Here is a 14,334-nt window from a genome sequence, read left to right on the forward strand (position 1 = left end):
TGTTGGTATAGAAATCAGAACCAATCTTCAAGCATTGAAATAAAACTAAACAAGTGATAAAATATTTTAGAAAAATAAAAGATGTCAGAAGATTATCCTAATTCTCAAATTACAAGTATCTACTTGAAAATAGGCTAGGGATTTTTGTTAATCACATTTCTATTCAAATAACTTAAAAATAGTTTAAAATTTGTTTCAAAGTCTAATTGTAAAAGAAGCGTATCATATACTATTGTTGGTTATTATATTTAATCTAATATAGTTTACAGAATATTTCATTTATGGTTCTTCAAAAAAGTACAATAAATTTGGCAAATGGTAATATATGAAATATAAATAAAATAGTCTCAGACATGATCAGAATACTCATAATGTTTGGGAATTCAAGGAACAATCAGGAATCAGACATGAACAGAAGACAAATGTTAGATAACTGGTGAATGAAATTGGAAGCCTGTGAAATTTGTTTTTTCTCTGTTTTCAGTGAGTGTGTGTGTGTGTGTATGTGTTTAATAGCCTCAGTGTCATCTACAGACTATGCTAAATCCTCATAACTTGTAGCCCTATACGCTTTTTTCTCTTTACTGCACTGAAAGTCACATTAAAGTAAAAATATAGTTTAGATGTAAAGAAAATTTTTCAGTTCCTCATTGAAGGTCTGAGTCTCAACGAATTTTCCGTACAAAAATTTACATTTCTGTCACAAATAGGGCTTGTTTCTGGAAAACCAAAACTGAGTCCCTCTGGGGAATGAGAGAGAACTATGCTATTGGCTCTTTCCTTTTGAAGTGTTTGCCCTCATTTGGAATAACCAGAGCATTTTCTGTTTTCTTGATATTTCCCACTAGGGCAACAGGAGAAGACTTTTCCGTGTTTTGGTCCATTATTAGAAACAACAAGTCTCTTAGATCTTCGGCCACATTTGCATAAAGGAGGTGTCATTCTCCCACTCTTCCAAGGCCTTTGCAGGTTAACTGTAGAAGTTAAGATAGAGTGGAGAACCTTCTGGGAAGAACTTCTCCCTGGGGAGTCAGCAGATGATGTAGGCTTTTCTTCACGAGTAGTGAAGGTCTGTTTTTTTTGCTGGTGGGAAAGCTAGGGGAATAGATGGACTCCTTTTAGTACCACGTGAAAGAAGAGGATGTTTCCCGAAAACTGAAGGATGAAACATATTGGCATTAACACTGCTGAAGTTGCTTGATTTGCATTCAGGTACTTTAAAGTCAAAAAAATCTGAACCCGGATCTTTGGCTTCTTTTACATTATAAATAGTAGTATGTGGACTCATACACAATAGACTCAGAGGTCTCAGAATTTTGAGGAGTTTCTTCTGTGCTTCCAAAGTTTTCATGACTTAGCATTTCAGATTCTTTTAAAACCATTATTCTTTCTCCAGAATTAAATGAAGTATCTAAGTTTGAGTCACTGATGGCAGATATGAAATCTATATTTTGCTCAGGCTGAGATGCTGGCAGTAAAGCTACATCCTCCCAATCGGCCAAAATAGGTAAACAGTCAAGAGCAGAACTCATTTCTGTATCAGAAACACAATTAACAGATGAAATGGTAGTTGAAACAATTGTTGAATACTTAGATTTGGTATTAAATGCAAGATGTTGCTTTTTATTTGCTTCTGCATAGGTGTATTCAAGCTGGGAGACTGCAACTGCCCCAGAGAAGTGGCGGACTTAGTATTAAAAAGAGGTAAACCCCTTTTGACACTGTGAAGACCCACTTTTGTACTGCTCTTTAGCTGTAACTGATCTTGCTGTACCTTTTTAGGAGAATTCACACCAATTGACGTCATTTTAACTTTTTCGTGAGAAGTTTTTGTATTTTTACGACCACTATCAAATATGCTGGAACGCTGAATGCTACTGTTGCAGGCCGATGTTTCTTCAACTTATTTGTATTCAAATTTCTGGCCAAAATGTTGGGATTCTTCTTAGTGGGAACCTATGATTCCACAGACAAATCCAACAGCTTTAGAAACTGTGCATTCATAATTTCTTTAATGTACATTATATGATATGAAAAGAAAGAAAAATATCATCATTGATTTATAAATCATTGCACACGTGCTATCTAAAATTCGATGAACCTATGATTAAATCTGGAGTTTGAGATGACAGAATAAAGAGGCAAGACACCACTAACCTTGTTCAAGGACCTTTTAATTTTCATTAAGCAACCATTCCTGATCATTTTCCAAGCAAGAAGGGCAGTACTGAGAATCATCCAACCCTAAGGAAATAGATATCAAACACTGAATTTAGTGGTACCAGTGTAAAGAAATATAGCAAACAAACAAACAAACAAAAAAACACACCACTACTTAAATAGAAATTGGAAAATACTGTTAGTTTTATGATCATCTACTAATTTTCATCATGATAAATTGGTCTCATGGAAAGCTGTGGCAACCGGACCAAAGAAAGACAAGATCTCCCCAATTCACAGAGGAGGAAGTGAAAATTTGTTAGATAGTTCACAAAAATGTAGGGAACATTCTGTAGGGACCATGTTTCATGAGTAATCTAATAGTCTTGTTAGTTTTTTCACTAGTCCACTGTATTATTTGAGTATTTGTTTAATCTTCATTTGATTTAGCTAATACTTTTCATTCTTTTTAGCAACTGGAAAGCCACTAGATGGCAGTCTTTACAATACTTTATGAAAGTTATAATTTGAAAGTCTTAGAAACAATTTGAATTGTGTAGATCAGGAGCTTTTTTTTTTTAATTTTTTGTTTATTGCAGTAACATTGGTTTATAACATTGTATAAATTTCAAGTGTACATCATTATACTTCTATTTCTGCATAGATGACATCATGTTCACCACCAAAATACTAAATACAACCCATCACCACACACATGTGCTGAATTATCCCTTTCGCCCTCCTCCCTCCCCCCTTCCCCTCTGGTAACCACCAATCCAATCTCTGTCTCTATGTGTTTGTTTATTGTTGTTATTATCTACTACTTAATGAAGGAAATCATATGGTATTTGACCTTCTCCCTCTGACTTATTTCACTTTGCATAATACCCTCAATGTCCATCCATGTTGTCACAAATGGCTGGATTTCATCGTTTCTTATGGCTGAGTAGTATTCCACTGTGTATATATACCACAGCTTCTTTAGCCATTCGTCCCTTGATGGGCACTTAGGTTGCTTCCAAGTCTTGGCTATTGTGAATAATGCTGCAATGAACACAGGGGTGCATGTATCTTTAGGCATTGGTGTTTCCAAGTTCTTTGGATAAATACCCAGCAGTGGAATAGCTGGATCATATGGTAGACCTATCCTTGATTTTTTGAGAAATCTCCATACTGTTTTCCATAGTGGCTGCACCAGTTTGCACTCCCACCAGCAGTATATGAGAGTTCCCTTCTCTCCACATCCTCTCCAACATATGTTGTTTCCTGTCTTGTTAATTCTAGCCATTCTGACGGGTGTGAGGTGATATCTCATTGTAGTTTTGATTTGCATTTCTCTGATAGTTAATGATTTTGAACATCTTTTCATGTGCCTGTTGGCCATCTGTATATCTTCTTTGGAGAAATGTCTGTTCAGGTCTTTTGCCCATTTTTTAATTGGGTTGGTAGTTTTTTTGTTGTTGAGATGCATGAGTTCTTTATATATTTTGGAGATTAAGCCCTTATCAGATGTATGGTTTGCAAATATCTTCTCCCAATTGTTAGGTTGTCTTTTCGTTTTGTTGATGGTTTCCTTTGCTGTGCAGAAGCTTTTTAGTTTCATGTAGTCCCATTTGTTTATTTTTTCTATTGTTTCTCTTGCCCGGTCAGACATGGTGTTTGAAAAGATGTTGCTAAGACCGATGTCGAAGAGCGTACTGCCTATGTTTTCTTCTAGAAGTTTCATAGTTTCAGGTCTTACATTCAAGTCTTTAATCCATTTGGAGTTAATTTTTGTGTATGGTGTAAGGTAAGGGTCTACTTTCATTTTTTTGCATGTGGCTATCCAGTTTTCCCAACACCATTTGTTGAAGAGACTTTCTTTTCCTCATTGTATGTTCTTGGCTCCTTTGTCAAAGATTAGCTGTCCATAGATGTGTGGGTTAATTTCTGGGCTTTCGATTCTATTCCATTGATCTGTGTGTCTGTTTTTGTGCCAGTACCATGCTGTTTTGGTTACTATAGCTTTGTAGTATATTTTGAAATCAGGGAGTGTGATACCTCCAGCTTTGTTCTTTTTTCTCAGGATTCTTTTAGCTATTCGGGGTCTTTTGTTGTTCCATATAAATTTTAGGATTCTTTGCTCTATTTCTGTGAAAAATGTTGTTGGAACTTTGATATGGATGCATTGAATCTATAGATTGCTTTAGGAAGTATGGACATCTTAACTATGTTAATTCTTCCAATCCAAGAGCACGGAATATCTTTCCATTTCTTTGTGTCTTCTTCAATTTCTTTCAGAAATGTTTTATAGTTTTCCGTGTACAGCTCTTTCACCTCTTTGGTTGAGTTTATTCCTAGGTATTTTATTCTTTTTGTTGCAATTGTAAATGGGATGGTATTCTTAATTTCTCTTTCTGCTACTTCGTTGTTAGCGTATAGAAATGAAACTGATTTTTGTATGCTGATTTTGTATCCTGCAACTTTACCATATTCGTTTATTACTTCTAAAAGTTTTCTGGTGGATTCTTTAGGGTTTTCTATATATAAAATCATGTCATCTGCAAATAGTGACAGTTTCACTTCTTCCTTTCCAATTTGGATCCTTTTTATTTCTTTCCCTTTCCTGATTGCTCTGGCTAGGACTTCCAGTACTATGTTAAGTAGGAGTGGTGAGAGTGGGCATCCTTGTCTGATTCCTGTTCTTAGAGGGATAGCTATCAGTTTTTCACCATTGAAGATGATATTAGCTGGGGGTTTCTCATATATGGGCCTTATTATGTTGAGGTACTTTCCTTCTATCCCCATTTTATTCAGAGTTTTTATCATAAATGGATGCTGTATCTTGTCAAATGCTTTCTCTGCATCTATTGAGATGATCATGTGATTTTTATTCTTCATTTTATTAATGTGGTGTATCACGTTGATTGATTTGCGAATGTTGAACCATCCCTGCATACCTGGAATAAATCCCACTTGATCATGGTGTATAATCTTTTTAACGTATTGTATGCGATTTGCTAGTATTTTGTTGAGGATTTTTGCATCGATGTTCCTCAGTGATATTGGCCTGTAATTTTCTTTTTTTTGTGTTGTCCTTGTCTGGTTTTGGTATCAGGGTAATGTCAGCTTTGTAGAATGAGTTAGGGAGCTTCCCCCGCTCCTCAATTTTCTGGAAGATTTTGAGAAGGATAGGTATTAAGTCTTCTTTGAATGTTTGGTAGAATTCACCAGGGAAACCGTCCAGTCCTGAACTTTTATTTTTGGGGAGTTTTTTTTTTTTAATTTTTTGTTTATTGCAATAACATTGGTTTATAACATTGTAAAAATTTCAGGTGTACATCATTATACTTCTATTTCTGCATAGATTACATCATATTCACCACCAAAATACTAATTACAACCCATCACCACACACATGTACCGAATTATCCCTTTCACCCTCCTCCCTCCCCCCTTCCCCCCTGGTAACCACCAATCCAATCTGTCTCTATGTGTTTGTTTATTGTTGTTATTATCTACTACTTAATGAAGGAAATCATGTGGTATTTGACCTTCTCCCTCTGACTTATTTCACTTTGCATTATACCCTCAATGTTGGGGAGGTTTTTGATTACTGTTTCGATCTCCTTACTGGTGATTGGTCTATTCAAATTCTCTACTTCTTCTTGATCCAGTTTTGGAAGGTTGTATGAGTCTAAGAATTTATCCATTTCTTCCAGATTGTCGAATTGGTTGGCATATAGCTTTTCATAGTATTCTCTTATAATCTTTTATATTTCTGAGGTGTCTGTTGTAATTTCTCCTCTTTCATTTCTGATTTTACTTATTTGTGCCTTTTCTCTTTTTTTCTTGGTGAGTCTAGCTAAAGGTTTGTCAATTTTGTTTATCTTTTCAAAGAACCAGCTCTTGGTTTTATTAATTTTTTCTATTTTTTTTTGGTCTCTATTTCATTATTTCTGCTCTGATTTTTATTATTTCCCTTCTTCTACTGATTTTGTGCTTTGTTTGTTCTTCTTTTTCCAGTTCCTTTAGGTGCATTGTTAGATTGTTTATTTGAGATTTTTCTTGTTTGTTGATATAGGCCTGTATTGCTGTAAACTTCCCACTTAGAACCGCTTTTGCTGTATCCCATAAATTCTGGCATGTCGTATTTTCATTTTCATTTCTCTCCAGGTATTTTTTGATTTCTTCTTTGGTTTCTTCATTGACCCAGTCGTTGTTCAGTAGCATTTTGTTTAATCTCCATGTATTTGTGGCTTTTCTGATTTTCTTCCTATAATTGATTTCTAGTTTCATACCGTTGTGGTCAGAAAAGATGCTTGGTATTATTTCAATCTTCTTAAGTTTATGGAGACTTGTTTTGTGGCCTAATATGTGATCAATCCTGGAGAATGTTCCATGTGCATTTGAAAAGAACGTGTATTCTTCCGTTTTTGGATGGAATGCTCTGTATATATCTACTAGGTCCATCTGTTCTAGTGTGTCATTTAAGGCCAATGTTTCCTTATTGATCTTCTGTTTGGATGATCTATCCGTTGGTGTAAGTGGAGTGTTAAAGTCCCCTACTATTATTGTGTTACTGTCTATTTCTGTTTTTATGTCTGTTAATAATTGCTTTATATATTTAGGTGCACCTACATTGGGTGCGTAGATATTTACAAGTGTTATATCCTCTTGTTGGATTGTTCCCTTGATCATTATGTAATGCCCTTCTTTGTCTCTTTTTACAGTTTTCGTTTTAAAGTCTATTTTGTCTGATATGAGTACTGCTACCCCAGCTTTCTTTTCATTGCCATTTGCGTGGAGTATCTTTTTCCATCCCTTCACTTTCAGTTTGTGAGTGTCTTTAGGTCTGAAGTGTGTCTCTTGTATGCAGCATATATATGGGTCTTGTTTTTTTATCCAGTCAGCCACCCTATGCCTTTTAATTGGAGCATTTAGTCCATTGACGTTTAAAGTAGCTATTGATAAGTACGTACTTACTGCCATTTTTTAACTTTTTTTTTCTCAGTGTTTTAGTAGTCCTTCTCTGTTCCTTTCTTCTTCTATACAGAATTGATGGTCTCTTTAGTTTGACCTCTGTCTGAAAGCTCTACTCTTTAACTCCCCTCCTCCCTCCTTTTATGTTTTTGATATCATATCTAACCTCTTTTTTGTGCATTTGTATCCATTACCCTCTTTTCATGGAAATAGATAATTTTTCCTATTTGTGGTCTTCTCTTTTCCCCTTAAATCAGTCCCTTTAACATTTCTTGTAGCACTGGTTTCTTGGTGACAAACTCCTTTAATTTTTGCTTGTCTGGAAAATTTTTGATCTCTCCTTCCATTTTGAATGATAACCTTGCTGGGTAGAGTATTCTTGGCTGTAAGTTTTTTCCTTTTAGCACTTTAAATATATTGTGCCACTCTCTTCTAGCCTGTAAGGTTTCTGCTGAGAAGTCAGCTGATAGCCTTATGGGGTTTCCTTTGTATGTAACTTGATTTTCTCTTACGGCTTTTATGATTCTCTCTTTATCTTTAATTCTGGACATTTTGATGATGATGTGTCTTGGTGTGGGCCTTTTTGGGTTTATCTTGTTTGGGGCTCTGTGTGCTTCCTGTACCTGGATGTCTGTTTCCTTCCTTAGGTTAGGGACGTTTTCATCTATTATTTCTTGAAATAGATTCTCTGCCCCTTTGTCTCGCTCTTCTCCTTCTGGGACACCTATAACACGGATGTTAGTGCACTTGATGTTGTCCCAGAGGTCCCTTAGACTGTCCTCACTCTTTTTAATTCTTTTCTCTTTTACCTGTTCAGCTTGGGTAATTTCTTCTAGCTTTTGTCCAGCTCCCAGATCCATTCTTCTGTATCCTCTACTCTGCTTTTGCGTCCCTCTAGTGAATTTTTCATTTCCAGTATTGTATTCTTCATTTCTGATTGGTTCTTTTTTATATCTTCCATTTCTTTGTTGATGTTCTCACTGAGTTCATCTATTCTTCTCCCCAGATCAGTGAGCATCCTTCACACTCTTTGTTTGAACTCTCTGTCGGGTAGGTTGCTCATTTCTGTTTCACTTAGCTCCTTTTCTGGGGTTTTGTCCTGTTCCCTTACTTGGAATGTATTCCTTTGCCTCCTCATTTTGCCTCTTTCCCTGTGCTTGTGTCTACGTATTATGTAGGTCAGCTACGTCTCCTGCTCTTGGATAGGTGACCTTATATAAGTGATGCCTTAGGAGGCCTGTTGTGTCCTTCTCTCAGTTCTCAATGTTCCAGGGGTGACCCCTATGTGGGCTACGTGTGTCCTTCTGTTGTGGCCTGTTTGCTCTCCCTGTAGGCGCCCAGGGAGGCCGAGTTATGCTCCTGGCCAGCTGTTGTAATGCTCAGCTGCTTGTAGTTGTTGTGGGCCCTTCAGTCTCTTTATCAGGTGTGGGGATCCCCAGCACAGTTGGCTGCAGGTTCTAATAGCACATTTGTGTTGCAGTATTTCTTTTAAGTGAGTAGGCCCACAGCGTGGCAGGTTGTTAGGCTCAGGGCCTTACAATTGCTATAAGCCTCCAGCCTTTAGGTCTCTTGTCAGCTCTCTGAGGATTGCAGCTGGGTGGGGCTGGCCTCAGGCATAGGAGCACCCAATTATTTCAGGCTTTGGAAGGTGAGGCAAACCCCCTATGTGAGTCTTTGAGAAGCACAAGTCTTCTGCAGCTGACAAGCCCTGCTGCCCACAGGTCCACACACACAGTCAACACAGTCCGATCAGGAGCTTTTTTTAGGCTGAAGTATATTCCTTATTAATGACATCACAAAAAAGGGAGATTCAAATGAAAGACTTTATAAAAGTAAAATAACTTACATAATAAAATGATTTTCAATTTATACTAAGCAGAATGTTCTCATCCCAAGAATTCTGTTCCCACTTCCTGCTGGGGACCTCTTAGTCCTCTCGGTTGTCTCTTATAGAAAATCAAATCAAATCAAAGAAGACATATATAAAAAAAGGATTACTATTTGAAAGGCTTTGTATTAACCACTTACTTTTCATAATTTTTCGTTCTATTCGATTTGGATAGTGCATATTATTGTTGTGTTGTTTTTACATACTTTAACAAATGTATTTATGGGAACATTTCAAAAGAAAGTATTTTATTTGTAGAAACCCATGCCCACATGTGGGATAAAGTTTAATCATTTTTCAAGAGAAGGAAAGTGAACATGCCCCCATCTTTGACCTTTGCCTTGTAAGTTACTCTGAGATCAATACAAGAATTTAAGACCATAGGTTTTAACAGCTGTTTTCTTTTAAACTCATACTCCAGGAAAGCCCCCAAGTCCCAGTCTGCATGAAGTATATTAAAATAGAATAAAGTCAACAATACCAGCAGTTTTTACTTATGCTATCATCATTTATAAATAAATTGCTAAAAGACGATATAAAACAGAATAGTAAGATATAAAATAATATAATATGTACTAGTAAACTATAATGCTATACTATACTATATACTATATATATAATAATATAATAAATCATATAAAATAAAATAGATTTAATGGCTCTGGTAATATCTAACAATTATTCACTTTATATAACTTTCTATTAAGAAATTAGGTTGGGGGCCAGCCCGGTGGTGTAGTGGTTGAATTCATGTGCTCCACTTTGGTGGCCTGAGCTTCACAGATTTGGATCCCGGGTGTGGACCCATACCACTCATCAAGCCATGCTGTGGCAGCGACCCACATACAAAATAGAGGAGGATTGGCATGGACATTAGCTCAGGGACAATATTCCTGAAGGAAAAAGAGGAAGATTGGCAACAGATGTTAGCTCAGGGCCAATCTTCCTCACTGAAAAAGAAAAGAAAGAAATTAGGTTGGGCTAGCCCCAGGAGCCTAGTGGTTAAGTTCAGCACACTCTGCTTTGGTGCCCAGGCATGGACCTACATTGCTCTGTAATGTTTTTAAGTTCAGTGTGCTCTGCTTCAGCAGCCCAGGTTCAGTTAACAGGCATGGACTACGCCACTCTATTAGTGGCCATGCTGTCCTGGCAGCTCACATACTAAAAAATAAAGGAAGACTGGCACAGACGTTAGCTCAGGGAGAATCTTCCTCAGGAAAGGAAGGAAGGAAGGAAGGAAGGAAGGAAGGAAGGAAGGAAGGAAGGAAGGGGGAAAGGAAGGAAGGAAGAAGGAAAGAAATAAATTAGGTTGGTAACTGACTTTCAAAGTTTCTTAAAGACCCTATAAAACACACTGAATATTTCAGAAAGAAGAGTAAGGTGTTAAATTACAAAGGCTATATGAAGAAGGTTATATGCTTTCCACATTCTAGGAAAATATTAATGTAATTGAGAAACCAATCATCTTATAGCAACCTGAAACCAAATATGCCTATCAGTGCTATGCTATTGTCGATGCAAAAAATCCATAACCAATCTATAAATCAAAATTGGGGTGAGTTTATTATGAGCCAAATTTCAGGACCATGTAGCCCGGGAGAGTCCTTTCACAAAGGAATGGAGCACGCCAAAGAAGTGGGAGTGTACAGAGTGGTTATACACTGTCAAAGAGCATGTATCACATGATTGCAATGTCCCTTTTACAATAGTCATGAGATTGCCCTGTCAGCACAGTGATTGATGGACACAGTGGGTATCAGGTCTGCTGTCTCGAGTTGAGTGGTCACAGGATGAGTGCAGCAATTAAGTCCTACCCTAGGGAGAAATGCTTATCCGTAAGGAAATGCCAATGTGGGGGAAGTTGCGTCCTTATCTTAAGGGCATTTGTTCTTGTCTTTGGGACATGGTAAATGCTTAAAGCAGATATACAATGCATGTTCAAAGGCCACAGCCCCTTTTGGGGAAAAAAGGTCAGGCTGAATTAGTTTTACACCAAATGGCTTCCTCATATGCTCCAATATATCCTATTGCTTGCCAGTTATTTATCACTATCAATGGCACAGCATCGCTATCAATGATATTAATGACAATGCTATATCATTGGCATACGAAAGACCTTAAATGGCCCATTTTTTTTCCTTGATGTCTACCTTAGTAAGTATGAAAGTATAAAAGCAAAGGATGTGAGTTGAATGAGAACTATTTTTATTCAAGGTTGTAGAAAATAGCATGAGAAGACCTGTCACTAAATCATTGTTACCTGGATTCAGAAGAACAGAGAGGAACAATCCAGAAAGATTCTTCAAGTTAAGGCTTAAAATTTTAAGGTATCCCAGAATGATAATTTAAAAAATATGACTAAATTTACTATTCTTGTTTAACATCTGCTAGGCATTTGGATTTCTTTTCCTGGCCCAGGAGGTTAAGTATAATCCTTACTAGAGATATAGAATTATATAATGGTAATGCATTGATAATTGATAGATATAAATTATTTTTTCACCTGACCAAGTAACAACTGCACATAATTTTACTTCAGAACTAGGAAGATCTACAACCCCAGTAGCAAAAATAATTTTATTCTATTGCTGAGTCTTCTGAATCCATTTACAGAAGTGAGATAAGCAAATCTTCAGAGGGACTCCTTCATCAGCTTGAGACTAAACAGTCACAAAATATGAATTCAACAATTGAATTCTATAATTATTGAGCACATCATTAGGCACTGTGGGGGGATATAACAAAGAAGAAGAGGTTCTGACAAAGAGTTTACCTAGTGAAAAGATGTGAAAACACATGAGAAAGAGATAATATAATGATCAGAACTCTGCAAGATAAAAATTAGGTTGAGCAATCTAAAATCACACAAATATAATAAATCCAGACTGACAGAAATTTGGTGTCATTTAATTTCCTCAAAATAAATTTGATATTTATTTTTACAGCACTATTATTCCTTATTTTTAAAGATTCCAATGGCCTTCTGGAGGGGACATTATTTCTCTTAACACTGAATAAATCAAATTCCAACTGGTATGTACATAGCTTTTACTTTATTTTTGAAACTGATTTCTGAATTTTAGTATTTCCATCATACTTCCTTGTTTTTTGGTTGGGGGCAGGTGAGAAGAGAGGTGGTGAAAAGAGAAGGGCATACCTACTTTATGGCTGTCAGTTCCATGCAAAATTCAGAAAAAACTGGATGTTCCTGAGGCTGAACATAAGCTTGGAACTCAGATTCAATCTCTCCAGTTGACGTGTTCAGCAATACTGCTGGACATTCAACTACATGAAAGAATCAATTGACACTTGAATATAGAATTGTGAAATCAATGCTGTAATCACTCTAAATTAAACCTAGATTACCATCATCTAGCATTATTAAACAATCCCTGTTTCAGTAAAGGCATATTAAAATTACCAAAGCAGTCTGATGTAACGATTATAATAAAGTTATGCCAAAGAATAACTCAAAATATTAAGTTATAAGTATATCTACTTAAAAGTCTTGAATATATTTCCACAATTAAATATGAAGACCATAAGGAAGTTGAAATGTACTCGCTTTTGCAGAGGTGTTTTTTTTTCACTTCTATGCAATTGAGATTTTGTATGTAATCCTAAAATGATTATTTTGTATGATGACACATATAGGTATTCAGGTTTTTCTTCTTTTTTTGTGTCAAATCAGGTTTTATAGAACTACCAATTCATAGACTATTTTGTTTTCTTAAACTAACTGTTGAATGATTTCTGTCTAGAAACCTTCAAGTTACTCATCTAGCGCTAGTCTTGGCCATTGGCAGTCCAGACTTACTTATTTTCTGGCTCTGGTGGCGTTTCCCATCGTTCCAGCATGTCGACTCAAAATCCATGGCAATTAAGTAGTCAAACAACTGCTTTGCAAAAGATCTGGGTGTCCTTAGGCTTTACCAGTGTTAAAGGTGCAAAGCTACAAAATGTAAAGAAACTAAGCACACTGCTTACTGGATTTGCTTCTTCCTAGATTTCCATTTGCTGGTGCAATTGACTTTCTCCTAATTAATCCAAGCTGCCTAAAAGTGTAAAACAACCCCATATGTTCAACAAACTCATTCACACTCCTGTTTAAATAGGCTAACAAACTAAGGATATAACCCTCATTATTAATGTATTAATGTATTGTGATTGAGAGGAGACTGAACTAGACTTGGAGGGCAAAAGACCTTGATTTTTGTACTAACTGCCACCCTGTCTTTTGATTTGAGTAGTCATTTTACCTGCATGGGCCTCAAAGCACATATTGCAAGCTTAGACTAAGTCTTTCGACTCCCTCCCCCTTAGTTTTCAGTGATAGCACAGAAGTGATCATAGAAGTAAAGATGCATTGAAAAGCTTAAGTTACTCTTCCCTTTGCAGTTTTCAAGCCCTTGCTATGTGTACAGCACAGTTCTGAGGAGACAGGGCAGGTCCAGTCTTCTAGGAGCTTAAAATATCTGAGAAAAAAACTAGACATCCATGCTAAGCTACTATAAGGTAATATATGATAAAGGATATCCAATGACACTGAGTCCACAGAGAAGGAAGAGCTGACTGAGACAGCGAGACAAACTACTTGGATGAGTAGGTAGAGTTTAACCAGGCAGACGCCTCCTGTTCTAGTTTTTTTGTTTATGGGGTGTGATGGGGTATTGAGAATGAGAGTTAACGTCTATTGATTGCTTACTACATAGCAGGCACTGAACTAAGATGGTGACCTCATTTAATCCTCAACCACTGTACAAGGTGGTCACTTTTGCTACCTTGTATGAGTAACGAATGAGAAAACGAATTCGCTAATTTGCCAAAAAACACATATTTGGTACGTGAACTCTCATACCAAATGCATTCTTTATTACACCAATTCTAGAAATCACAAATGTGCACAGCGTGTCCAGGAAGCAGGGAGAAGGCCACAACCATTCACATTGTGCATTAAATGGATCCCTAGGACGTAGTAGGATGAACAGCTTCATGGGTGCGGTGCGGGCTGCCTGAGACCTCCGAACGCTGTCACGTCCAATCGTTTCCCCGAGGCCTAGAGTGGGCCGACACCGGCTCTAGGCCACACAGTCAAGGACCCTGGTCCTTCCAACCACGCGAACAGGGCGTCCTGAGGCTGCAGGCTGAGGCCTTTCAGCCCGGGCCACAGAGCGCAGGTGGGAGACCCGCGGCTGCCCCTGCCCAGCCTGCGCGGACGGCAGCACCGGACCCGGAGCGAACTCTGCCCGGAACACCCCAGCCTCTTGGCCGCCTTTCCCGACACACCTTTCGCTTCACAGCCCAACCGCCGGAAGTCGGCCGAA

General features: G+C 37.4%; 1 pseudogene; it reads right to left on the bottom strand.

The window, feature by feature from the left end:
• Positions 1 to 639: 639 nt before the first annotated feature.
• LOC131422017 (ERI1 exoribonuclease 2-like) lies at positions 640 to 13,264 on the bottom strand (annotated as a pseudogene).
• Between the last annotated feature and the right edge of the window lie 1,070 nt (positions 13,265 to 14,334).

This window comes from Diceros bicornis, chromosome 26 (genome assembly GCF_020826845.1).
Source record: "Diceros bicornis minor isolate mBicDic1 chromosome 26, mDicBic1.mat.cur, whole genome shotgun sequence".
In the NCBI taxonomy this organism is placed as follows: Eukaryota; Metazoa; Chordata; class Mammalia; order Perissodactyla; family Rhinocerotidae; genus Diceros; species Diceros bicornis.